This window comes from Hyperolius riggenbachi, chromosome 3 (genome assembly GCF_040937935.1).
Source record: "Hyperolius riggenbachi isolate aHypRig1 chromosome 3, aHypRig1.pri, whole genome shotgun sequence".
Lineage (NCBI taxonomy): Eukaryota > Metazoa > Chordata > Amphibia > Anura > Hyperoliidae > Hyperolius > Hyperolius riggenbachi.
The window spans coordinates 321,271,509-321,296,264 of NC_090648.1; the positions used below are offsets into that span (position 1 = coordinate 321,271,509).

The following is a 24,756-nucleotide window of genomic DNA, read 5'->3' on the forward strand; positions in this document are numbered from 1 at the left end:
AATCATCCTCTAAACTACCCATCAATCACCCCCTGTCACCACCTGTCACTGCTACCCATCAGATTAGACCCCTATGTGCCCCTAAGGCACCCAATCACCCGCCCACACCCTCAGACCCCAGCCCTGATCACCTCCCCAGTGCATTGCTTGCATCTATTCCCCCCACTAATCACACCTTGAGACACCCATCAATCACCTCCTGTCACCACCTGTCACCCCCTAGCACACCTACCCATCAGATCAGGCCCTAATTTGCCCCGTGTTGGCTCCTGATCACTCGGCCAAACCCTCAGACCCCCTTCCGATCACCTCCCCAGTGCATTGATTGCATCTATTTTCCCCTCTAACCACCCCCTGAGACACCCATCAATCACCTCCTGTCACTCCCCTAGCACTCCTATCCATCAGATCAGGCCCAATACAACCTGTCATCTAAAAGGACACCCTGCTTATGACCGGTTCCACAAAATTCGCCCCCTCATAGACCACCTGTCATCAAAATTTGCAGATGCTTATACCCCCGAACAGTCATTTTGAGACATTTGGTTTCCAGACTACTCACGGTTTTGGGCCCGTAAAATGCCAGGGCAGTATAGGAACCCCACAAGTAACCCCTTTTTAGAAAAAAGACACCCCAAGGTATTCTGTTAGATGTATGACGAGTTCATAGAAGATTTTATTTTTTGTCAAGTTAGAGGAGATTGATTTTTATAGTTTGTTTACAAAGTGTCATTTTTCACTAACTTGTGCCAAAAAATAAAATCTTCTATGAACTCACCATACACCTAACGGAATACCTTGAGGTGTCTTCTTTCTAAAATGGGGTCACTTGTGGGGTTCCTATACTGCCCTGGCATTTTAGGGGCCCTAAACCGTGAGGAGTAGTCTAAAAAACAAATGCCTCAAAATGACCTGTGAATAGGATGTTGGGCCCCTTAGCGCACCTAGGCTGCAAAAGAGTGTCACACATGTCATATCGCCGTACTCAGGAGAAGTAGTATAATGTGTTTTGGGGTGTATTGTTACACATACCCATGCTGGGTGGGAGAAATCTCTCTGTAAACGGACAATTGTGTGTAAAAAAAAATCAAAAAATTGTCATTTACAGAGATATTTCTCCCACCCAGCATGGGTATGTGAAAAAATACACTACAAAACACATTATACTACTTCTCCTGAGTACAGCAATACCACATGTGTGGCACTTTTTTGCACCCTAAGTGCGCTAAGGGGCCCAAAGTCCAATGAGTACCTTTAGGATTTCACAGGTCATTTTGCGACATTTGGTTTCAAGACTACTCCTCACGGTTTAGGGCCCCTAAAATGCCAGGGCAGTATAGGAACCCCACAAATGACCCCATTTTAGAAAGAAGACACCAAAAGGTATTCCGTTAGGAGTATGGTGAGTTCATAGAAGATTTTATTTTTTGTCACAAGTTAGCGGAAAAGGACACTTTGTGAAAAAAGACAATTAAAATCAATTTCCGCTTACTTGTGACAAAAAATAAAATCTTCTATGAACTCACCATACTCTTAACGGAATACCTTGGGGTGTCTTCTTTCTAAAATGGGGTCATTTGTGGGGTTCCTATACTGCCCTGGCATTTTAGGGGCCCTAAACCGTGAGGAGTAGTCTTGAAACCAAATGTCGCAAAATGACCTGTGAAATCCTAAAGGTATTCATTGGACTTTGGGCCCCTTAGCGCAGTTAGGGTGCAAAAAAGTGCCACACATGTGGTATCGCCGTACTCAGGAGAAGTAGTATAATGTGTTTTGGGGTGTATTTTTACACATACCCATGCTGAGTGGGAGAAAATCTCTGTAAATGGACAATTGTGTGTAAAAAAAAAATCAAAAAATTGTCATTTACAGATATTTTTCTCCCACCCAGCATTGGTATGTGTAAAAATACACCCCAAAACACATTATACTACTTCTCCTGAGTACGGCAATACCACATGTGTGGCACTTTTTTGCAGCCTAACTGCGCTAAGGGGCCCAAAGTCCAATGAGCACCTTTAGGCTTTACAGGGGTGCTTACAATTTAGCACCCCCCAAAATGCCAGGACAGTAAACACACCCCACAAATGACCCCATTTTGGAAAGTAGACACTTCAAGGTATTCAGAGAGGAGCATAGTGAGTCCGTGGCAGATTTCATTTTTTTTGTCGCAAGTTAGAAGAGATGGAAACTTTTTTCCATTTTTTTTTTGTCACAAAGTGTCATTTTCCGCTAACTTGTGACAAAAAATAAAATCTTCTATGAACTCACCATGCCTCTCAGTGAATACTTTGGGATGTCTTCTTTCCAAAATGGGGTCATTTGGGGGGTATTTATACTATCCTGGAATTTTAGCACCTCATGAAACATGACAGGTGGTCAGAAAAGTCAGTGATGCTCCAAAATGGGAAAATTCACTTTTGGCACCATAGTTTGTAAACGCTATAACTTTTACCCAATCCAATAAATATACACTGAATGTTTTTTTTTAATCAAAGACATGTAGCAGAATAACTTTCGTGCTCAAATGTATAGGAAATTTTACTTTATTTGAAAAATGTCAGCACAGAAAGTTAAAAAAGTCATTTTTTTGACAAAATTCATGTCTTTTTTGATGAATATAATAAAAACTAAAACTTGCAGCAGCAATCAAATAGCACCAAAAGAAAGCTGTATTAGTGACAAGAAAAGGAGGTAAAATTCATTTAGGTGGTAGGTTGCATGACTGAGCAATAAACCGTGAAAGCTGCAGTGGTCTGAATGGAGAAAAATGCTCTGGTCCTTAAGGGGTAGAAAGACTGTGGTCCTCAAGTGGTTAAACAAGACATCTGGTGTGCTGAAGTACATATGGGCCTCAATTCACTAAGCAGTTTAGACTAGTCTACTGATGGTTTTTAGTCTACTGATGGTTTGGTCAGTTGCATCAAAGGAGAATTCACTATTTCCAAATGTTTTAGACCTGTTTTTAGAAATGGTCTAAACCATTTGGTAATTAGGTGGGTAATGCAGGGGAAATGATCAAAAGATGCAATTCACAAACAAGTAGCTATGACTGACATCATTCTCCTTTGATGAGCTCTCCTCTGCATACAATTAAACTCCTGCATTATTAATTCAAAAGGTTCCATCCCCACATCTAAAATACCTCGCAGAATTACTTTACTGACAAGAAATCAGTTGGTCTAATCTCTGTCAGAAAAAGTGGGCGTGGTTACTCCTTGCTTGCCTTTGTGAATTGTGTAATTACTGAATATTAGACCAGGTCTAAAACATTACACCAAACCATCAGTAGACTAAAAACAGACTAGTCTAAACTGCTTATTTAATTGAGGCCATGGTCATATAGAGTCAGAGTCAACTGAATGGATGAGGAGGAGGCACTGATGGCAACTACAGTATATACATGACTAAAACTAGTCAAACACTATGATTTAGTCAATTGATTTTGAATAAAATATGACAAAAATTATAACAAAACTCAAATGGGAAACATGTTTTCTATTGATTGAATGCAGGGGAGCTTCAGGGGAAAGGTTGCCATATAGCTTTCTTTATACTGCATCATCGAGTACAAAGCACATGGTAGAAGAGGAGTTTGTTCTACTTTTGAACAGATTTCTGCCGACATCTGATTATAATTGTGGGATGTAGTGCAGAAAAATGACCATTACACCGTGACTGATTCTAGGTTAGTTAGATATCGATTGTTTGCTGGACTAGATGCCCAACCCCCTGTTGTATGGCTAGCATTATAATTTTCTGCACTGTAACATGATTGACTTGGCTTCATGATCTTCAGAAACCTGCTACATTTCATGTTTACTTGCATGAGCTCACTGGCTCCAGCCTGCTGATCACCTGACATCTAACTGCTAAACAGTAACCAGCACAACTGCCATTTACGTGTTTACTATTTACTTGCATCAGTGCTTTACTTCAGCTAACATCTGGAAATATGCCTGAAGAAGGAGACTAGATCCCAGAAAGCTTGCATAATTTAACTTTCTCAGTTAGCCATTAAAAGGTATTACTTTTACAAGACTTTGTTTTTTCTACTTGCACTGTAACAGTAAATCATACAAAGTGATGCTTCTATAATTAGTAGCACGGTAAATATATTATCGTAGCCAGCTTTATATGGCTTATTTGCTGTATTTATTTGCCATTCCTTACCTGCATTTTGTTGACCAATTAAGTGATAACCTTGGTTCTTGCCTCTCCACTAGTCTAGATTTAGAATCACATATGAAAGTATTTGTAAATAAAACATTAATTTGTGTTTACGTCCCTTAGATCATCCAGTCATTAATTTAAGGAATTATTAAAGCTTCAAGATGCCGCACTAAGTGTTTGCTGTGAGTTTCCATGCATATTACAGGGCTGCAGGCAAAAGTAAAAAAAAATAAAATAATGTTTCAATGTGAACTTTAAATAGCGTAAATGAGAAATGTCACCACATCAATATATGTAGTGACCTGGAAATGTGACAGCACATTAGCAGATTGCCCCAGTACACATAATTGTTTCATTTACTGTCATGTATGAGGAGCACAATTCAAGGAGCGTCTAGCCACAGGCCTTGGGAGAAGAAATGAGAATACAGAATTGCACTGTGCACGACATTAAAGTATCTGGGCCGATTTGTATCACAGCGTGGAAAAACAGCGAATGCTTAGATGTATTAAATGGTCAAGAAAGCTTGACTTTTACCTCAGGCCAAACGCATGCATTATTCTGGAGTTTGCTGAAGTATCTCATGTGGCTTACCAAGAATATTGTATTTCTGCTGCAATGAATTTTAAGTTTGAGGTTATACCATTCAAATAAAATTCCAAGTAAAATATTGTGAGATTTCAGTTAGGATGATGTAAAAGTACAGTAGTCTCTTTTCTTACAGTACCCATTATTATTATTATTATTATTATTTATTAGATTTATATAGCGCCAACATATTACGCAGCGCTGTACAATAAATAAGGTTACAGACAATGATAACAGGGGTGACAGAACAATACAGGTAATAGACAATAGATACAATAATACAGGTAATAGCAAAAAGATACACAACACAACACAGACAGTAGTACAATGCCAGATCATAAACTGGAGTGGTAGTGGTAACAAGTTCCAAATTCTGGGTAAAGTGCACACAGTCATGTATGATACACAAGGGGAGAGGGCCCTGCCAAAGGCTTACAATCTAGAGGGAGGGGTTGGTGACACAAGCTGTGCATTGCTTAATACGGCTTACGATTTATTAATGCCTATGGGCACCAGAAGACTGAAGCTTACATGACCAATCTCTGGGTGACTAGCCAATGGGCTTGTTGGATTTCCCCAAGAACAAAGCCAATTCATTCATTGCTTTCCTGCATTCGCCATCCCCCTCTTCTGAAAAGCTCAACGATCCTGGTGTAGAAGATAGTAGACAGTCTGTTCAGTAAATATGGTTAGGCCAGCTACTATTTGCTGTTTAGCATCATGCAGTGACTCAAGGTTTCTGGTACCTATGAATGTGAATACAGTTTAGGGAGAAGAACGCATGTTGAACAGGTTGTGGGGGCCTAAGGGGTGACAGTGGCAGGCTGAACATTGGAAATAAGATAAGTATGCTTTATAAGTACTCTAATCCTTAACTTTTTCCCTACCGCCCCAGGGCCGCGTAACAGTGAAAGGCGTCAAGTCCTGGGGCAGGGTTTTACAGGGGACCGCTTCAGTGATGGAGCTCCGCTCCACCATCAGTCTACCAGTGGCGATCGCCGCTAGGAGACTGTTAGCCTGGTCACTAAGGGGGTGTAAGCCTATGGTCCTGAAGTGTTTAAAGGGACCCAGAGATGAGTAAAGGGGCCATTTTTTACTTAACCGGGGCTTCCTCCAGCCCCATAAGCATGGATGCATCCCTCACCGTCCTGAGCCTGACTGAGCCAAGTACCAGGGGTTGATTGCGGCAGATGGAGGACTGCGGGAGGATGGCTAGGGACGCATCCATGCTTATGTGGCTGGAGGAAGCCCTGGAGGAAGTAAAATAAACGGCCCCTTTACTCATCTCTGAGTACAAATGCCTCAAGTTGGCTGAGGTGGCCAATAATGACTGCCTCGGCCCATAATCAGGCATCTATACAGCAGCCCCGGACCCAATAGATTCTACTCCCCTTCAGTGACGGCAGATTCTATTGTTCCCACCGCACCGTTCCCCCGCCTGCCGTGTGATGTCACACATGCGCTGCTCCATCACCCCCCTCCCCCGCACAGTGCATCGTCAGCTGTCTGTTGCCCAAGGAGATCAGTTCCTGACACCCGACGGGAGACATCAATCACAGGTGTGTACACAACTTTAAAGCTGATCTCTAAGCAAAACAGCAGACATTATTGCAGTATTTAAAGAAGAACTCCAGTGAAAATAATGTAATAAAAAAAAGTGCTTCATTTTTACAATAATTATGTATAAATTCTTTAGTCAGTGTTTGCCCATTGTAAAATCTTTCCTCTCCCTGATTTACATTCTGACATTTATCACATTGTGACATTTTTACTGCTGACAGGTGATATCAGTGGAAGGAGATGCTGCTTTTTTTGGCATTTGGAAACAGCTATAATTTCCCACAATGCAACAAGGCTCCCACAGTGTGATGTCAGAACCATGGTGCTGACATCCCACTGTGGGAGGGGTTTCACCACAATCTCAGCCAGACATAGCCCCCTGATGATCCGTTTGTGAAAAGGAAAAGATTTCTCATGGGAAAGGGGGTATCAGCTACTGATTGGGATGAAGTTCAATTATTGGTCACGGTTTCTGTATACATGTTGAGTTTGTAATCCAGCAGCACAAGAATTCAAGACAACTTTTACTTGCTTATCTTATCTGAAAGTCTAAAGCCCCATCTACACGATACGATTCTTTATACGATTCGATTACGATTCTATTTACGATCCGATTAAATCCAACATGTCCGATCTGGATTCGATTAGATTCAATTCGATTTGCCATTGTTTTGCGTATCGTGTAGATTGGGCTTTAAGCATGTGTCTCCTGCTAACAGCACTTTACTGTCTACTGAAGGATTTTAATTTTGACCAGTTCTGCTTTAAATGGTACCTGTAACAAAATAAAATGAAAGGCTTACCTCAGTAGTGGCATCCCCCATGCTCCTCAAGCCTTGACAAATATCTTGTTGCGGTTGGGTATGGAGCCTTTTGTGCACAGCTTTTTCCTCTGCACATGAGTGCCTTGCGGGGTCTGTACTTGTGCCTGCGCTGTGCAGCCATGCTTGCAGCTGCATAGAAGAATAGGGTCCCAGCGAGCGGTGGAGGGTACAAAGGAAGATCAGAGAAGCCTCTGGATTATTTAGAGGCTTACCACTATAGAGGTAAGTATTTAGGGTAAAAAAAAATGTCATCATAGGTGTAGACAAACATTTACATCTGTAATAAAACTTCGCTAAACGGCCTCTAGTATCATTCAAATATGTATGTGAATGTTTTTCAGAATACATCACATTTTCAAAATGTTTAAATACACATTTTCATACTCAACTGAGTTCTGTGGGGTTGATTTAATAAAGAGAATGTGCAGAAACGTTCTGTGAAGTGAAGCGGCATTCGATTCCAACTCCAATCATGTGTAGTGGTTTACAAGAAATCCTGAAATTCGCCTCCATATGATCGGATGGTTGAACTCAGCTTCACTTCACCGCACATCTTTTACTAACTAATCATCTATTATGTGTAATCCTGGGAGTTATTATATCTGTGTAGAAACCCAAAAAAATATTACACAAGCAATAACAATGCAAAATGATGCAGAGTTATCCAGAAATTGAATATTAAAAAAGCTCAACAACCAAAAAATAAATGCTCGATCATTTTCTTTACAATGTCAAAAACTCAGAAATGATGAATCCTTGCTTTCACCTACTGCTATATACAGTAGTCTCTCTGTGAGGCACTATACAATGACAAAGAATATAAATAAACCATCTAAAACAAAAATAGATGCCCCTTGTTTATTCGAATCCACTGTGATTCAAATGATACAATGGAGAAAATCATGAAAATTGCAAAGGGATCATATAATATTTTTATAGGCTTTGTATGTTATTATTCTTGGTAATGGCATTATATACTGTACATCAATAATAATTTTTACAATATATTAATAATTATAAGTTGATGCAAATGGTATGCAAATGTATGCAGCTTGGAAATGGACCAGTTAAATTTGAGTGTTCCATTTGCAAGCCAAATAAATTAACATAAAATTAACATAATGTTGCGCCAACTTAGAATTTTTAGATTTTTATATTAGAATGTTTTGAAAAATGTTTTCCTGCTATGTGCAATTGCAATTGCTCCATAAGAAAGAAAGAAAGGAAAAAAAACACACAAGAGATTCCATTCTGGTGCAGAAGCCCTATTCATGTAAATTCAGTGAGACCATGAACTTATATTGGGTAATTAAACTTTGCCTTGTTTTTATTTGTCTAGTTTGGAGCTGAAAGTAACTATTTACCATTGACCTTCACAAAAGTGAAGTGCACTTATGTTCTCACAACTGGCCAGTTGTCCCAACTCAAAGTCACTTTACATCTAACAGGGTAATAATACCTTATTACCAACTCTCACCTCTGTGTTATTTCTCATCAGGTATCACATATCCAGGATGTTGTCCAAGACCACATCTCCCAGATTCATCAAATCTATATTTAGGCTGTCTGGACACATGTAATGTAAGTGACACCATGATATATATATATGTATATATATATATATATATATATATATATATATATATATATATATATATGTGTATATATACTGTGTATATATATATATATATATATATATATATATATATATATATATATATATATATATATATATATATATATATGTTGATGTACCAGTCTCATACCTCTGATTTCAAAAACAGACTCCAGCTAATGACAGCACTTGGAAAACATTGGTGACGTCTCCTACATGATTTCACAATTTGTGTGAGGTTGCACTGCATACTGTAACTATATATACATATACAGTACTTGCTGTACAAATATCTGGCATTCCTAAAGCCTGACTGTACTAGTGGAGTTTGTACTTTTTATATGAGATCTAAGCAGAACACAAAAATATTTTTCCGTCTGAGTCAGATTCCTATATTCCACCACGCTCGTCCCAGAACAAATCTTCACTTGCAAGCATATGTTAAAAGCTGTGACTTTTCACTTACTAACACTCAGTTTTTAATCTCTTCCATTACTGAGGCCATCTGGAGACTGAGAAGGTTCCCACTTCTATTATTCTATAACACTTATTATTTGTTGTGTGTACCCATCTGAACCGTGGAACAGCTGGATTTCACTGCGTTTTCAAATCCAGGAAAGAAACTTTTAGAAGTCCATCAAGAATGTGTTATATAGTAAATAGACTGTCGTATCACTTCACACTGAGATATGAAAAAAGCACCTGGAATAAATGAGCAGTAGCAGAAAGGTTATACTTCTGGGAATTGAAGCATTTATGGAGAGGAGTACAAGGATAGCATTGTGCAACTAACAGTCACTGGCTCTCTAATGCCGGGCATACACGGCATTTTCACCCCTTATCAATCGAGCCGCTGATGGCTCGATTGATAATATTCTACAGGTCCGATGACCTGCAGGATAGATTCCCCGCTCGATCCCCGCTGGCGGACAATAGCGGGGAATCAAGCGGGTGATAAGCAGCGCCAGCGGGGATCGATCCGCGCGCACGCGGCTCGATCCGGCGCATAATTGGCTAGGTGTATGATGGTCAAAACTCTTGTTGACTTGAATTGTGATCGAAGTACTCAAAAAACAGTTAGGCTTGCTTCACATCAAGCCTAAGCTGATGTGTTTCCACCATAGGTCTGGAAAAATGCAGCAGGTTGGGATTTTGTGTTTGCGTTGCGATCTGATTGAGTTCTAAATGACAGTGTGAATCCTATTAACCACTTAACGACCGCCTAACGCCGATAGGCATCGGCAGGTCAAAGTGGTGTTACCATGGAAACGGCCGCTCGTTCGAGCGGCTGTTCCATGTCAGTTCATGGAGGGTGTCTCCATGAACAGCCTGCGAGCCTCCAATCTCGGCTCGCAGGCTAATTGTAAACATGTGGGGAAGAAATCCCAGCTGTTTACATCATACGGCGGTGCTGCTGCGCAGCAGCGCCGTAAAGGAGATCGGCCTCTGAGTGGCCGGGGATCGCCGGCATCTGATAGGCTGAAGCCTATCAGAGGCGGTGCAGGACGGATCTCCATCCTGCGCTGCCCAGGGTAAGGTCGGGAGGGAGGGAAAGGGAGCGAGGCCTGAAATCGCTGCGGAGGGGGGCTTTGAGGAGCCCCTGCTACCCACATAGTGCCGGCGGCGATCAGACCCCTCCAGCAGGACATCCCCCTAGTGGGGAAAAAAGGGGGGAAGTCTGGCCACCCTGGCTGCCTGCTGATCTGTGCTGTGGGCTGGAGAGCCCACGCTGCACAGATCAGCGCAAAATCCCCTGGTCCTCAAGTGGTTAATAACCTAGGATCTGTTCACCATCCGTTTTCGTGTTCCACTATGATACAGCAAAACATGACATTTTGCCTTGCAGAGTGAACTGAGCCTCAGGCCTCATTGATTACCTAAAGTCTTAAGTCTTGTACACATATTTAACAAAAGTTGCTTGAAGCATTCATCTACATTCATCATCAACAGTATGGGCCTTATTCAAATCACTTTTTCTTCTAAGTTTTCTCCTAGGAGACAATTTTTCATCATCTGTTTAACTACTTTCGGACCGAGCGAGTATAAATCTACGGCGGGCAGGGGGCGCTGCGGTCCTGACCGGACGTAAGCTCTACGTCCCATTGACCACGCGCCCTCGCCCGTCCCCGTCGCTCGGTCCGCTCTGCCCCCGCCGCAATGTGATGCCCTGACGCCTCTATGACGGCAGAGCACTGTGAGCCGGGCAGGAGCCGTTTTCATTGGCTCCTGGCCCTGTCATACATGTAAGCCTTTCCCATTGGCTTACATGGAGTGACAGGGTCAGGAGCCAATGAAAGCGGCTCCTGACCAGCGCACTGCTGTCATAGCGACGGCAGAGAGAGCAGCCTGCGGCGGGGACAGAGCGGCGTGTCCGGCGGGAGCGACGGTAACTTGCGGGCGATTCATCGGGAAGCGGCGGTTTGCTAGACCAGCACCCTCTGGTCCTTAAGGGGGCAGAGGGTGCTGGTCCAGAAAGGGTTAAAATAACATTTCAGCACTCTACAATTAACTACCAAAAAGTAGGTGAAAAGGTACTGTCAAAATTATCCTGAGTATTTTCTTGCTTGCTGGTAGCTTAAAAGGTATTTTATTGATAAGGTGTTAAAATATCACTTAGAAAACTTTAGAGAAAAAGTGAATTTAATAAGGACCTTGTGCAGTTGGCCAAGTGTGTACAATATTGTTCAAATGACATTGTTCTACAAAATGTGCACATGCTATGCATAATGTCACTTCCACTTGCATGCAATGTTTAAATGAGTTGGTCATTTAAAATATTGGTGTGCTGACGTCGTTCGAAAGACTCGTAGTTTATCTTTGTCACTGGTAAAATTGTTTCCGTGATGTTGGTTGTTTGTTTGCAGGAACTTTTGTTGAGTGTGTGTATGGACTTTTACTTATTGCTTGGTGCTGCCTTCTGCTTAAATTGGCCCACTCACTGTATGGTGAACTTGCTCAGTTGATCAGCAGACAACAGTACGACTTGTAATTCATTGTTTAAAAAAAAGCTGAAAACCCCTGGCTGGTGGAACTGATTATTTATCTTGTGATTATGCTGACAATATATTGCCTACAAAGATGCCATGTCTGTATGTGCCATGCCATCGTTTAGATTTTCTTGCGTGAAAATTCATAGAAAAGTGTGGCAAAAAAAAAAGTCCATGGTCTGGGTCAACTTGTTCAAATTTGAAAAGGACAAATATATTCAGAACTCAGTATTTTTTACTCAGAGGCTAAAACTGACCTCAGCAGCCAACTGTTCCAAAAGTAATCCCCACTATAACACAATACCATTAGGTGTCCATCATATGTCCCCTAAAAAACAATTTTTTGGGTTCCCATTATTCACCTCCTCCTTTTCCTATACAGGGTAAACACACAGCATTCCCACTCTCATTGGTCACCATAGCTAGAGGGGAGGAGGGGCACCTTTGCTTCTATGGAAGCGCCGGCCCTGACAAAAACCCATGGTCTGGATCAACTTGCTCAAATTTGAAAAGGACAAACATATTCAGAACTCCGTATTTGTTACTCAGAGGCTAAAATTTACCTCAGCAAGCAACTGTTCCAAAAGTAATTCTCCTTAGACCTTAACTAATACTAAAGGGCATACTACTAGGAGCCAGTATGGTGGAGTATGTTAGTATCAAAGGAAGGAAAATTAATTGTATTCAAAGTGCATATTCACAAAACAAGTCACCTCTATGTCAGCTACTACAGTATATTTCCCTAATGACCCTCTCACTACTTGGATAGTATTTCAGGTCTCACCACACATTCCAGAGGAAAAGTCACTCTCCAGAAAAGGAAAAATGGCACGATAAAGCTATAGAAACAGAGCCTGTATGGGTAAAATGTAATGTAGGTGGGTGAAGCCCCTAATGACAAATTAAAAAGATTTTAAAACAATGAAAAAGAGTATAATTTCTCCATCAGTCTTATGTAATGATGGCTTCTGCGAGAACTGTTCACATTTGAGAAATATTAATTTATGTACTTCTGTAGGCTTGCCCAATGCCCAGATTAAGGTGCCTCTGTAATAATTCTGATAACCTTGCCTTGAATGCCAGTGGCAGTTGAATTATTACTGTCAATGTACTTATGTGGATGTTTTTGATGTAGATAGGTAGATACATAACATGTTTTTCCTACTAGTGTATATATGGGGTCTGTCAATATACTGTGTATCCTTGAATATAAGTCGACCTTGTGTATAAGTCAACCCCAATATTTGACCCTCTTAAGCTGGATTTTTTTTACTCCAGTATAAGTCTACCCAGCAAAGTTAATGGCTGCACTTGGGGAGAGGATAATGACTGCATTGCACAAAGTATTGCAGCCACCCGTCCTGGCCCATAAGTGCAGCCAATAACTCTTCTAGGTCCCCAAGTGCAGCAGTTATCCACTCCTCCTGCTTAGTAAGCTCTGTAGTCTAGTATCTTTACCCCGCCCTTTCATGTTACTTGTTGTGGCCAGGAGTTTTATGTTTTAACCTGTGTTTTCTTGGCATTTCCTTTATCAAGAAAGTGTCACTTACCACTGGGTAAATTAGTGCAAATGGCCGGTAATGGATGCGTCTAAAACCTTCTCATATCAGAGTTAATCTATACAAAGTTGTTATTTTCCATGCAAAAGGTGATGCTGGGGGGGAGGTTATATGGCATGCTGGCCACTGGGGATCGCTCTGCAAAGGCTGGGAGAGAGTTGCAGCCACCACCTCCTCAGCTATGAGTCAGAAATTTAGGTCCATCTCGAGTACAAGTTGACCTCTATACTTTTATTTAGTGAGTCAGACCTAAATTTCTAGACTTATAGTCGAGTATATACGGTAATCCTGATTGTTCTGCTCATCACAAAGTATGGGACAGCAACCAATGGTTTTGCAATTAATCTTTACTGTTAAGAAAAGAACAAGATACCGCCGCCTATTTTTTCTACAAAATATCTGTGAATAAATTTTTCACATGTAAATGAACAGCTGAACTGGTAAATGGCATATTAATAAGAAATTATCTACAGTAATCTCAAAATCTCATTTCAACAGCAAAATGAAAAGTGTAGATGTGTTCATTGCCTTGGCTTTCAAATCACATCTGTTCTTCCTCGTCCTATCTATCTATCTATCTATCTATCTATCTATCTATCTATCTATCTATCTATCTATCTATCTTTCTATTATCTATCTATCTATCTATCTATCTATCTATCTACCTACCTACTGGTGTCTGTTTGTCTATCTTTCTATATCAAATCAGTGCATCTTTTGTATGAGAAAAATGAAATATCAACTGTAGCATATCTATAAAAAGCCAGGGTTTATTTAGCAAAGGAACACTGCTGTTCTTCATTCTGCTGGTCACTGATTGGTTGTTTTGGGGTCACATGATGCTCAATGCATAGTGGGGGAACTGGAGATTATTCCAAGCCTCACTGAAACAAATGACCAAATTGACAGGTCCGGTTGTAAAACAGAGATGGATTAAGATGTAATGGGTGCCCTAGGCAAGGCAGTAGATTTGGGGCCCTCTTGTGGTTTGTTTGGTAAGCTGAAGTGGAGAGAGGTCAGAGAAGGTGGCAGATGGGCCCCTTGACACCCACATGGCCCCAGGCACCTGCCTAGGTTGCCTGGTGGATAATCCTGCTCTTTTGTAAACTTATAAACCTTATATACAGCAGCTGGACTACAATATCAGTCTTAACTGTACTTGCAAGGGGCTATCCATGGTTTCTCTGACTATGCATAGTGAAAATGTAGGGAAGTTCCATGATTTTTGTTTTATCTACTGGTGCTTTCCATATTCTACGTATGGCATTACAAGATATATTGAGTAAACACAGCTAAACCTACTAACACTAACGGTTCACTAACGGTCATGCTCTAAAAAGCTGTCTGTCTAGTTCGCAAGCTGCAGTGATAGTGTGACTTTTGCTTTATGGTGTTAATAATATATTCCAAATCCATTGTAATGCCTATTGTGGTTTAGTTATTGTTTAGGTGCTTGTAATATTGACTTTGAAACTACAGGATTCCATAAGAATTGTTTTCCAATTCTTTTTGAAAAAATAGTGTAGTCTTTTGAAACTTATTTTGCATAGGATTGATCCGCTTTGTGTCTTGTATGGTCCATTCTATTTATTCTTTCTTGTTCAGGGCTGAGGGCTGTCATCAAAATCAATAAATATTTTTGAACTCCATAGGAGATACACTAAAATCCTATCTTAGGCCCCTCATGTAAGGTAAAATTCTGGACCTCCCCACCTTGTGTACAGTATGGGAGTACTACTCGTACCCCCTCCATGAGATATTTAAACTTCATAAGTAAACATGCACGAATCCTGGAAACGTGGGTTTTCAAATAGAATGTGTCCCCAGAGCGAGAGCAGTGAAATCACTTTTCAGAATATGATAATTTACCAGACCACGTGGCTCATTAGTCTACAGAAAATGAACTCTCACAGCAAGCAGTAAGCTGAGGTAGTAAGCTTTTAGTTTGGACCAGTTGGATTTCCCATCTCGACCTCTGGCCAAAGAGAAAATATTATTGTACTGTATACAATTAGGCCAGTCATTTTTTGGAATTACACTTCATCATACCAGTGATGCGCCAAGCCCGATTGGGCCCATGCTACTTCTCAGGCACGAGCCATTGACAAGTGCTTGTTGACGGTTCTTGGCTGGACCCAGTGGAGGAACTGCACGGAGGAGCAGGATGTGGGAAGCCTCTGCATTGTCCAGAGGCTTCTCTCTACCTAGGTAGGTACCCAAATTGGGCACTTTTTTCACTTCAGAATTCCTTTAAAGGCATGTATCCCTAAAACTGTTTTCCCATTTGTTGCTGGGCTTGTGCTCTATAGGAAAATATGACCAGCAAAGCTCATTGAATGTAATGGTCAGGATGGAGTAACTAGAGATTCCATATATGGAAAGCAAGGCTTCACTGAGGGAAGTTTATCATGAAGAAATCTATTTCACCAGACCTTGTTATGTCCTATAAAGTTTAATTCTTATATAATCACATCTTGCTGAGAAATATCTGGCAGAAAAGGTCACATTCTTTTATATCTGTCCCAGTGCAAAACAACAATCCATGAATTACATTGTGACTAGTAAATATTTTAAAGCCTGAATGGTTTAGAAAAGGAAAAACCACAGAGGCACATTAATTATAAATATCTTTGAAAGGCTTACACAAAGTGATTCAATCTGATGATCTGTGTCTTGCTGTGAGGAATCGCGGAAGAGCCGCCGCCATGAGCCAGCGGCGGGCAGCTCTTTCCGCATCACACGGAGAGGCAGCCGCCTCTTCACATCATGAGGCGGCTGCCTCCATGCAGCAGGTGGGGCAACGTGGCGAAACCGCCGCGTTGGACGCGGCGGTTCGCGCACATGTCCCCGCAGCAGAGACACCGCTGAGCGGGGCTGCGGTGGCTGGGACCCGTAGTCCCACAGAGTTTAGAGTGACGCGCGCGCGCGCGCACTCAAGCAGGCCTTATGACACCCGGGAGAGAGTCAGCTGATCAGGCAGGTCAGCTGACTCTTTACTCCGCTCCCCATTGGTCCAGCAATCTGGGAGGTGCAGGGGATGCTTAGGTGCATATATACTGCCGGCTGTTCACTCTTGCTTCGTCTGGCGTTGCGATCACACATGTGGGAGCACCCAGATCCGTAGTCAGATCCTCAAGTGTGCCGGGACCAGCAGGAGCTGTAATCCTACACTTAGATAGATTTTGATAGCTAAAGTACTAGTTTGATTGTGATTATTTGTTATGACTTTTGCCTGCCTCGACTATCCGCCTGAACTCTGACCTTGTACCTCGATATTTCTGATACTCTGTTGCCGAACCTCGGCTCGTTCCTAGACTCTGTTTCTGCCTCCTGATTTTGTACCCCGATATATCTGATACCCCGTTGCCGAACCCTGCCTGTACTTTGACTCCGCCTTTGCCTACTGTATTTGTACTTTATCTGTCCGTGTGTGTACGACCTGGCTTGTCCGACCTCGAGAACCGACCTCACGATTGGAGGCGGTTCCCAGTCCTGTTAGTGACACTTCTTCCTGAGTGTCACTCTCGGACTTTCCTTCCTACTGTCAGTCTGACTCCTCCCGTCTTGGAGAGCTCAGGTCTGCGGAAGGAATCCGTGCAGTTCTCCTTGCTGCACCCAGGCCTCGGCATTTTTGTGTTACTGTTACACCAAACACTACACTCTACTCAGGTGAACAGAGGTTAGCCAGTATATTGGATTATCGGTGATACTGCAGATCACATATAATCTGGTATACGTCTGTATTCCCCGTGACGCTGCAGGTCACCGGTAATCAGACCTCTCTGTGCTTCACCGATCGTTACAGAACGCCAGACCAAAATACCGATGGAACGCACTGATCCTCTGACTGTGCTTGCCACTTCGGTGGATAGCATTCATCAGTCACTAGGCCAGCACAAAGCCTTAATTGATGCCTTAACAGGCTCTGTGAGAACCCTCCAGACATCAGTTGATTCAGTGCGATCCCCTCACAGTGAGGACATACGTATGCCTGTCCCTGATAAGTTTTCCGGCCACAAGTCTGACTTCCGGAATTTCAGGAGTAGAGTGTTGTCATATTTCGAGTTAAGACCCCGATCCTCGGGGACTGAGACCCAACGGGTCATTTTCATTAAAACTTTATTGACTGGAGATTCCCAGTCTTGGGCATACAACCTGCCCGCTACCGATACTGCCTTGACCTCAGTAGAGGAATTTTTTAAGGCCATGGCTATAATCTACGACGACCCTGATCTTGCGGCATCCTCAGAGCGGAAGATCAAACTCTTACGGCAAGGCAGAGGGTCAGTCGAGGATTATGCGGCAGAGTTCCGTAGGTGGTCAGTCACCTCGAGATTTGATAATTTTGCCCTCATGGACTATTTCTTGTCTGGGTTGTCGGAAGAGGTTTCCGATCTTATGTTGACCGTACCCGAGCCCAAGACAGTTGACGAGGCCATTTCATCAGCCATTCGCGTAGATCGCAGGCTACGCCATCAGAGGCAGGCTAGGAGTAGTCACCGGGTCAGGGTGACTTCGTACGCTGTACCAGCTGTAGCATCCCCAGTAACCGCAACTCCGTCTGTCTCGTCCTCTCCGGCCTTGCCTCCACCAGAGCCAATGCAAATTGGTCGATCAAAACTGACCCAGGTGGAGCGGAGGAGGAGAATGACGGAACAACTGTGCCTATACTGTGCAGAGGCAGGGCATAGGGTGCGAAATTGCCCCAACAGGGCGGGAAACGGGTCTGCCTAGGAGTAGTGGGGGGTGACACCCTAGGCACACAAACTTCACCCCTTAAAGAGAAAAAATTGCTTCTCCCTTGTACTGTCACATGGGATGATAGGTCTGTTGCCACTGAAGCTTTCATTGACTCCGGCTCAGCGGCTAACTTTATGAATTTTGAATTTGCTCAGGAGTTGGGTCTACTACTCACTCCCGTGAGACCCCCCATTCAGGTTACGGCTGTTGACGATTCCCCTTTGCAGCGGAATTGTCCTCTGTCACAGACTCCGGTTGTGAAGCTCACCATAGGGGTATTGCACGAGGAGCAGTTACAATTTTTTGTTTTACACATGTCCACCTCCACTATAATCCTAGGCATGCCTTGGTTGCAAGTCCACTCCCCGCAGATAGACTGGGCCACAGGACAGTTGACAGCCTGGTCACCTCATTGTTTCCAGCAGTGTTTGGGGAGACTAACATTGGGTTTAACTAAGGTACAGGTGGAGGGTATACCGGAACAGTATTCGGATTATGCCGATGTGTTTTGTCCCAAGGCCGCGGATAAATTACCCCCGCATCGCCCATTTGACTGTCCCATTGACCTTCGTTCTGGTTGTATGCCTCCTCGAGGCCATTTATATAATTTATCTGGTCCCGAGAAACTTGCCATGCAGGAGTACATCCGTGAGAACTTAGCAAAGCGCTTTATTAGGCCATCCCGGTCACCCGCTGGGGCAGGCTTCTTTTTTGTTAAAAAGAAAGACGGGGGTTTACGGCCTTGCATTGATTATCGTGGCCTCAATAAAATCACGGTGAAGAATCGTTACCCGCTACCACTTATAGACGATTTGTTCACAAAAGTCACTGAGGCTAGGATATTTTCAAAATTGGATTTACGGGGGGCATACAACCTGGTGCGTATAAGGAGGGGCGATGAATGGAAGACGGCCTTCAATACCCCTGATGGGCACTACGAGTATAGGGTGATGCCTTTCGGCTTGTGCAATGCCCCGGCCGTCTTCCAGGAACTCATCAATGAGGTTTTTCGGGAGGTCTTGGGAAAGTTCGTCCTAGTCTATCTTGACGACATTCTCATTTTTTCTAACAACCTCCCGGAACACAGAACCCATGTCAGGATGGTGTTAGACAAACTGAGGCAGAATCGGTTATACGCCAAACTCGAGAAATGTATTTTTGAGGTCACGTCGGTGGCTTTTTTGGGGTATATAATCTCCACCTCAGGTCTGTCTATGGACCCTGCCAAGGTTTCCGCGGTCCTAGAATGGCCACAGCCGGTGGGGTTAAAATCATTGCAACGGTTCTTGGGGTTTGCGAATTATTATAGAAGGTTTATAAAGGGGTACTCCACAGTTGTCGCCCCTCTCACTAGCCTTACTAAAAAAGGGGCAGACACCACTCATTGGTCTCCCGAGGCCTTACAGGCTTTTTCTAAGTTAAAGGGGTTGTTCTGCTCAGCCCCCATACTCAGACATGTGGACACTTCCTTTCCGTTTATTGTTGAGGTAGACGCCTCGGAGATCGGGGTGGGGGCTGTGCTGTCCCAGCGTTCTGGTCTTCAGGGTAGACTACACCCGTGTGCCTATTTTTCTCGAAGGTTCTCTCCGGCAGAGAGAAACTACGACATAGGCAACAGGGAGCTCCTAGCCATCAAATTGGCCTTTGAAGAATGGCGTCATTGGCTAGAGGGAGCCGAGCACACGATCACGGTTTATACCGACCACAAAAACCTAGAATACATCGAGGGGGCTAAAAGGTTAAGCCCAAGACAGGCTCGGTGGTCGCTATTTTTTTCGAGATTTACATTTTTGATCACATACACGCCAGGTAGTAAGAATACCAAGGCGGACGCACTTTCTAGGTGTTTTGAGCCGGAGACAGCACAGCCCTCTGTTTCCGAGACCATTGTCCCACGAAGTATGGTGTTAGCCGCCACCGAGACTTGGGAGGACTGGAAAGAGACTTTGAGTCCTTTTCAGCAGGATATCCCAGAAGGGAAACCAGACGGGGTGTTATTTGTTCCGTTACCACTCCGTTTTCAGATCTTGGAGATGGTTCATTCCCATAAGAATGCGGGACATCCGGGAGCGTCTAGAACGCAAGATCTCGTGGCCAGATGTGTATGGTGGCCTTCGCTGGCCGCCGACTGTAAGGAGTTTGTCAGGGAATGTGCGGTGTGCGCAAAAAGCAAGCCCTCCCGCCTGGCACCTGTAGGTACTTTACAGCCTTTGCCCACCCCGAGTGAGCCATGGACCCATTTGTCCATGGACTTTGTGGGAGAGCTTCCGAGATCTGAGGGCATGTCAGTTATTTGGGTGGTGGTTGACCGTTTTAGTAAGATGGCCCACTTCGTGCCTCTGAAAGGACTCCCCTCGGCCCAGGAACTGGCCGATTTATTTATCATCCATGTTTTCAGACTGCATGGCATTCCAGAAAACATAGTATCCGATCGGGGAGTCCAGTTTGTTTCGAAGTTTTGGAAGGCATTTTGTCACCTAATGGGCATGAAATTGTCATTTTCCTCGGGGTACCACCCGCAGACAAACGGCCAGACGGAGAGGGTCAACCAATCCTTAGAGCAATTTTTGAGGTGCTATGTTGCCGAGACACAGAGCGATTGGGTTAAATATATTCCTTATGCAGAGTTTGCCCACAATAACTTGAAGAGCTCTTCCTCAGGTTTCTGTCCATTTCAGATTGTGACAGGTAAATTGCCTAAATTCTCTCCCTTGCCAGTTGCATCCACTCCGTTCCCAGCTTTGGAGGCCTGGCAAAGGTCATTTAGAGACAGGTGGTGGACCATTAAGAATAATCTCGTTAAAGCATTTCAGAGTCAGAAAGGTCAGGCTGATAAGAGACGCTCGGTAGAGTGGAGATTTCAACCAGGAGATTTGGTTTGGGTGTCATCTCGTCACCTGACCCTGAAACAACCCTCTGACAAACTTGGTCCCAGGTTCGTGGGTCCATTCCCAGTTACTAGGAAGATCAACGATGTCACGTATACCGTGGATCTTCCCGCCAGCATGCGTGGAGTGAGGTCTTTCCACGTATCACTTCTCAAACCCGCAGCCCAGGTGGGTCCCACTCCTCCTCCTCCGGTGTTAGTCAATGCCCAACCCGAGTATGAGGTGGAGAAGATCATAGACTCACGTACTGTACAGAACTCGGTACAGTATCTCGTACATTGGAAGGGGTACGGCATTGAGGAGAGGCAATGGGTACCTGGGAACCGCATGCATGCGGATGAGTTAGTAAGGGAATTTCACGCTTCACATCCAGAGAAGCCTAGAAGGAGCTGTCCGGAGTCCACTCCTCGGGGGGGGTACTGTGAGGAATCGCGGAAGAGCCGCCACCATGAGCCAGCGGCGGGCAGCTCTTTCCGCATCACACGGAGAGGCAGCTGCCTCTTCACATCATGAGGCGGCTGCCTCCATGCAGCAGGTGGGGCAACGCGGCGAAACCGCCGCGTTGGACGCGGCGGTTCGCGCACATGTCCCCGCAGCAGAGACACCGCTGAGCGGGGCTGCGGTGGCTGGGACCCGTAGTCCCACAGAGTTTAGAGTGACGCGCGCGCGCGCGCACTCAAGCAGGCCTTATGACACCCGGGAGAGAGTCAGCTGATCAGGCAGGTCAGCTGACTCTTTACTCCGCTCCCCATTGGTCCAGCAATCTGGGAGGTGCAGGGGATGCTTAGGTGCATATATACTGCCGGCTGTTCACTCTTGCTTCGTCTGGCGTTGCGATCACACATGTGGGAGCACCCAGATCCGTAGTCAGATCCTCAAGTGTGCCGGGACCAGCAGGAGCTGTAATCCTACACTTAGATAGATTTTGATAGCTAAAGTACTAGTTTGATTGTGATTATTTGTTATGACTTTTGCCTGCCTCGACTATCCGCCTGAACTCTGACCTTGTACCTCGATATTTCTGATACTCTGTTGCCGAACCTCGGCTCGTTCCTAGACTCTGTTTCTGCCTCCTGATTTTGTACCCCGATATATCTGATACCCCGTTGCCGAACCCTGCCTGTACTTTGACTCCGCCTTTGCCTACTGTATTTGTACTTTATCTGTCCGTGTGTGTACGACCTGGCTTGTCCGACCTCGAGAACCGACCTCACGATTGGAGGCGGTTCCCAGTCCTGTTAGTGACACTTCTTCCTGAGTGTCACTCTCGGACTTTCCTTCCTACTGTCAGTCTGACTCCTCCCGTCTTGGAGAGCTCAGGTCTGCGGAAGGAATCCGTGCAGTTCTCCTTGCTGCACCCAGGCCTCGGCATTTTTGTGTTACTGTTACACCAAACACTACACTCTACTCAGGTGAACAGAGGTTAGCCAGTATATTGGATTATCGGTGATACTGCAGATCACATATAATCTGGTATACGTCTGTATTCCCCGTGACGCTGCAGGTCACCGGTAATCAGACCTCTCTGTGCTTCACCGATCGTAACACTTGCCAGCAGAGTCATATAGCGTTAGTTGCAGCAATCACAAGTACAACATTCTTTTTAGAGTTGTAAAAAGGCAAAAACAACTCTTTCAGGGCTTAAATCTAAACTTGATGGAAGCTTTTTTTTCTGTAAATCTCTTTATAAACCAAAAGCACAGATTTTTTTCCTATCAGCTCCAACATATTGGGAATAATTTATTAAGACAAGTGCAATGAATACTGGAGCAAAAAATGACCATAAGAAGCCAGTCAGCTGTAAGATGTAATAATGATTCTGAGCGACTGCTCCACATTTATACAAGCTGTCTTAATATAAAGAAAATCCTTTACTCACCCCACATGGGTGGAATGTGTTTTTCCTCAAGCTGTGGTCCTCTACCAGAGTCCAATGAGCTTGAGGGTCCTGTGCAGTGCCTTAACTGATTCTCTTCTCTTGACAGAGATTTCTGATGTTCCTGGAATATTGGAGTCACCACTCTAGCTTAGGGGTCACTGACCTGAGTGCTCTTATGACTGGGACTGGGACTACTTTGGCCTTTACTGTCCAGCACCTTATAGTCTTGCCTCATGTTTGGATGTCTGCTAGTATGATGGGACTTGTTTTGGGAGGTTTCTATGGTCTGGTTCCAGTTCCTGTAACCCCATTGCTCTGGTGTTAGGCACCTTTGCATTCTCCCATATGTTCTTCCAGTACTGTTTAGTCCCTGTTGCCAATAGTTAATCTGTTACTGTAATTTTTGCCATGTGGTGGAGAGTACACCTTGGGTAGTTCTTTGGAGAGGAGGGCATTTGTCTTTTTGGCCTCTGCTTCTCTAGAATATCTCTTTTGTCTTGTGGCCAGTTCTGTGAATGTTTGTTGAGCAGGCTCCAGGTCTTCACATGGGGTCAATACTTTATATTTTCCTAGTAGCTAGGTCTTAGCAGGTCTTGACCAGAGACAATTGATGGTGCAGTGACCATAAAGTTCCACAAGAGCCAAGAGCTGTTGTATGAGCTAGCAGTAAACAGCAGTGCTGAGCTAATCAGCAGCCGCCCATTGCTAAGCATTTATCTTACACTAGACCTTAGGCCTGTTACAAGAACAGGCGGTAGGCCTTGGCCTCTACGGCCATCACAACCCCCTCCCCCCTGTCACCTCCTCCAACGCTGCCGCAACATCGCCCGCACGCCCTCTACACGTACGCGGCTGCTACACACACACTCCCGCAAAACACAGCGGCCGTGACGACATGTGCACACACTCGCCCCCTGCACCCGTCCTCCTGTGCTGTCTAAAGTCCTCACAAGTGTGGCACGCACGCTTTTTGGCCTAAACACACAGACACACGGACACAGGAGGACACAGGGACACAGGCAGAGTATTATATAGGATTTAGGTAGACTTTAACAGTGTTAGACACAAGGACCCAGTTTTAGTAATTGTGGAAAACCTTTAGAATGTTACATTTCATATTGAAAATATGTTTGCACGCTTATTCTGTATTTTTATTGATTTATTGCATGCTTACTCTGAATTTTTATTGATTTATTTTACTGTAAGACAAGCAGTATACTCTAGATAAAATATACATTGGGAATCTAAATGAAAATACAAATTCTGTCATCTTAAACAAAAAAAAAGGTAGTATTTCTCCCTCCTGTTTTCATCACTGCTACAGTTTAGCTTCATTATGTTGAATGTGACTTTGCAGTTCTATTAATTTAACATTTCCTTAGCTACAGGGAATCTATTCAACACTGAACCAGAAGATGAAGGAGCTATTAAATGAGCGTGAAGGCGATGTTCTGGTCATTACTGACTAGTGCAAATTAAAGGGCACTTGAAATATGACTTGTTTGCCGAGGAAGAGTTTTATGTGCTACTTATAATGTTGTTAGAAGCTGAATCTTTGCATAGAGAATGCTACTTCAGCAAGAACTGTATCTGTATGACCTAGAAAAATGGGCAACAGCATTTACATAGTATCTGTCTTCAAAAGTCTTCCAAGGCCAATCTTGTGATACATTAAATCATAACCTGAAATTGCAAATCTGAAACCGATATGTTCATTTAATCCTCCTGCCACTGCTTACATCTGCTGTTGCTTTTAATTGTTAATATTCATTCCTTGCTCTTATTTCTTTACAGTGTTCACTAAAGAGCCCCATGTAAAGTTTTTTAGTTACATGACTGTTAAGTCTCTGTCAGGGATGTAACTAGAGGGGAGCAGCACCTGCAATCGCAGGGGGACCCAGAGCTGGGGGGCTCCCAACTAGCAACCTTTCTTTCCCACGATA

At 43.8% G+C, this 24,756-nt stretch overlaps 1 long non-coding RNA gene across 1 annotated transcript; it reads left to right on the forward strand.

Moving 5' to 3' along the window:
- The first annotated feature begins 3,895 nt into the window (after positions 1 to 3,895).
- LOC137561473 (uncharacterized) lies at positions 3,896 to 24,355 on the forward strand. Its single transcript, XR_011030026.1, has 3 exons — positions 3,896 to 4,024; positions 8,644 to 8,726; positions 24,196 to 24,355. It is a non-coding gene; the product is annotated as an uncharacterized lncRNA (long non-coding RNA).
- The last annotated feature ends 401 nt before the right edge of the window (positions 24,356 to 24,756 follow it).